Source organism: Solanum dulcamara, chromosome 5, assembly GCF_947179165.1.
Source record: "Solanum dulcamara chromosome 5, daSolDulc1.2, whole genome shotgun sequence".
NCBI lineage: Eukaryota > Viridiplantae > Streptophyta > Magnoliopsida > Solanales > Solanaceae > Solanum > Solanum dulcamara.
In genome coordinates this window covers 67,836,407-67,840,626 of record NC_077241.1, presented here as the reverse complement: position 1 = coordinate 67,840,626, position 4,220 = coordinate 67,836,407, and positions in this window count along the sequence as shown.

Genomic DNA, 4,220 nt, shown 5'->3' with positions numbered 1-4,220 from the left:
GCATTTTATCTACATTGAGAACATGAGAAGAAAGACAAGGGCGCATGCTGCTTTTCTGAGGTATGGATCTGCCTTTCTGTATACATTGTGAGCAGAGAAAATATAGACCATCATATGTTATACCAATCTCCAGAGGCCTCTTCAGTGAAGGGACCTGCAGTAGACATAAAAAGTTAGTAAAAGAAGCAATGCATTTAAGGTGTTTTGCTAATGAATTGATGGAAATCAGATTGGACTTGAAAGTAGGAATAAAGAGAACATTAGACAATATAATCTCAAGAGTCAGTGTTACCTCTCCAATTTGTGTGACCTTAAATCTATAACCATTAGATAATCTAACTAGTATGGGGTAAGGTATAGTGATGAGTTTAGTTAGGTGAGTCTTTTCAAAAGTTATGTGGTGTGGAGATCCTGAGCCTAGGATCCATAAATCACCTTTAACTTTGAAACATCTACACGAAAGTTTGTCAAAATCAATAAAAAAATTACAATCTATTATACCTGCAAAATTGACAGATTCAGTGGTAGGCAGTGGTTCAACAGATAAATCTTTCACATTTCCAACTTGGAGTTGTTGCAACATGTTAACTAGTTGGTTGTACTGTTCTTTAGAAAAGGCATTTATAGGACCATTCTGTGTATTAATCTCACCCCATTCATTTGGACAAAAGGTATTCAAATCTTCATGAACATTTGCTGCAACTCTATTTCCTTTATAGCCTCTGTTGTTGAACTGATTCTTCTTAAATTAATTGTTATAAGATTGGTTGTTGATTTTATTTGGATAACCATTTAGTTTGTAGCATCTGTCTTTAGTATGCCCCAGCCTTTTTTGCAATGATCACAAAATGGTCTTGTTTTTGTACCAGTATTCTATGTGTAGTGTTTGAAATCCTTTTGTTCCCGAAGGACCTCCAGGACCTCTTGAGTATCCACCTGAAGACCTGACATTGAGGAAAGAAGGATCTGCAAAATGTTGATGGTTAGGCTTGAATTCTCTTTGCTTTTCTTCCTGAATAAGAAGAGCCAAAACTTGTCCCATAGAAGGTAATGTATTCATCATGAGTATGCTTCCTCTGATGATAGTGTAGACTTCATTATGCTTCCTCTGATGATAGTGTAGACTTCATTAAGACTCATAAGCAACTGAACAAGACGTCTGTCCTGCTCTGCCTTGTGCATGGTGTTTTTGGTACCACATGTACAGTTGCAATTACATTAGCTTTTAACACTCAAACACTACAATAAATATGATATATAGCTACGAAATTATTAGCTATGATTTAAAATTTGTCACTAATTGTTCTTTTTTAGTGACAAAAATTACATTTCGTGTTTAAATACATGAGGCGCATATTTTTAGTGATGAAACATAAAAAATTGTAGCTAAATTTTGTCCAATAAAATTTCCCACTAAAAAATAAGTTGACACCATTTATTGAGTATTATTAGCTACGAATTCAAATTTATCAGTGACACATCATTTTGTCACTAAATGAAGTACTCAATCTATGACAAAATATTTTGTCCTAATATTAATTCAATTTTGGAAACAAAAAATTTTCATCATAAAATGCATGTTGATAAAATACCAACGAATTACAAATTGTAGTTAATCATCGTAAACTTTAACCACAAAATTTATGTTTAATTGTAACCTTATTTTTTGTCACTAATAATTTGAACAATTAGTGACAATTATATTATTGTCTCTATTTAGCTTACAATTTAGTCACGATAAGTTTTTGTCACAAAAAAAATACATTTTTCATTTGGCTATGATTTAAATTTCATAGTTAAATAATGTAATTATTTGCTACAAAAAATATAGGATAAACTACATATATATGCAAACATAGTTAGTATATCCACTCAACCAAGTTGTAGTTTTGCAAAAAGAAAAAACTATCTTATTAGACATACATCTACATCATATGTATTAATTCTCCATCTTATATTTCCTTTTCTTTGCCCTCATTTTCCAAAAAAAGCTCAAATTTTTTATGTTATTTGAATTAATTATGTTGCTTTAGATCTCTTTCAATTAAATTCATCTGATTCTCCTAATAAATAAATTTTAGGCTAAACATTAATGTCACACCCAAAATTTTGAGGGACGAGATTGACGCTTGTTATCTTAAACTTGGCTCATATTCATTTTACCACACTCCAACTATTTTTGTGATTGCACATACCTGGTCAAATTACTTTAATTATATCATGAAAAATTATTATGTTCCAAATATAAAAAAAAACTATGAACCCTTACAATTAATATGTACAATTATTTTAATATTAAGTTTATTCGGGTGCATATATATTATCGATCACGTACAACATTATTTTTCAATGTGTTTCACATTTTGGCCAGATAAAATTTATGAGGTAAAAGGATTGAAATAATTCATAATAAAAAAAAAAATTAAAAATATTATTTTAATATTTAATAGAAATTCATTAAGTGAAAGAAATTATAGCTTTGAGAATACATTTCCCCTATGTTTTATACGAAAATATTAGAGGGAAAAATAAAATAACAAAATTTTACTTTCAATTAATTTTACTTGCCTCCACTTTCAATTAGGGGTGTTCATGGTTCGGTTTGGATCGGTTATTGATTAAAATCATAACCAAACCAATTTAATCGGTTATTAAATGTCTAAAATCATAACCAAACCAAGTAAAATAATAACCACGGGTTTGGTTATTGTCGGTTTGGTTCGGTTTGGTTCGGTTATTCAGTTTATGACTAGCCGAGATAATTCAAATATTTTCTCTCTACATTCTTCAAATTCTTACGAAGCTCTTTTTTCCTCACGGCCACAGAGATTCGAAACAGAAAAGGAAACAACTTAAACATTCTAAACAAAAAAGAAAACAATTTAAAATCAATTTAAAATTTGAAAAACTTCTTATAAACCTTCTCAAAATTTGACAATCTTGTACTTGGGGTTGAGAAGTTGAGATTGTTTTTGAGCATTCACTGTTAGTCTATGACTGTGGGTCTGTGACTTTGTGAGAGACCAACGTGAGAGGAACAGAAATGTAAAAGAAAAATAAATACTAGGGTTTTAAAGTTTTAACTTTTACCTTATGTTGCTGCCTGCTGCTTAAGTGCTTAGTGCTTATTAGGAATTTATGATTTAGAATTGGGCTTGAGAGTTGAGCTTGGATTGTTGGGCCTTAAAAATAAGTAGATTAATATTAAATTAATAATTAAAAGTTATAAAATATCTTTAATTATTTATGAAAAACTAATATTATACATATAAATAATTATAAATTTTATGTATATAATTATCGGTTTGGTTCGGTTATTTATTCGATTATTTTTTTCTATAACCATAATCAAACCAAATATTATCGGTTATTCAAATTTAAAACCAAACCAAATATCGGTTTTTTTATTTGATTTGATTAAATTTTCGATTTGATTTTGGTTTTAACCAAAACTGTGAACATCCCTATTTTTAATGTGCAAATATTTCCTCTCACCCATTTCCCATTTCCCATTTCCCATCCTGTAAACCACGCACAAGAAACTACCCACTCACTTTCTTTTACTCTTTTTTTAAAAGAAGAATCAAAATCTACCCACTCACTTTAAAAATCCAAGTCCAACTCAAAAGCAAATACATATATTTCAAAATAAAAAAGATTCATTTGCATTTTCTCTCTTTCTTCTTTTTCTATCTATTTTTCACGTGATGTCCATCCACATTTACAGAAAGAACTCTTGAAATCATTATGGTAAGGATATAAATTTTTATTGATTGTGATAATCGAATAGTTAATGATTTTGTATAAAAGTAACTATTCTTTTTTCATTCTATTATTTGTTTCACTAATTAATGTTAGTCTTAGAATTATATTTTGTTTAAATCATGATATCAAAAAGTATATACTAAAATTATATAATTTTTTCACACAGGTACATGAAGGTGCAAAAGTGACTCAATGAGTGAAGATTTTAGATGAAAGAATACAAATAGACAAGGAAACTATATACTTCTATCTTTTTAAAATTTGTCACTCATCTCGTACTTCAATTAGGTTTTTTTCGTTTGTGTAATTTCACCTGATTTACTCAATGAATTTGTACTCAAATGTTATTCTCGAAATAATAAAAAAATGTAATTAGTATACAGTTTCATATGAATTTTTTGTATCAGATTTCTCCTTTGTTTTTGTGATATATTTATTTACAAAAGCTATGTAAT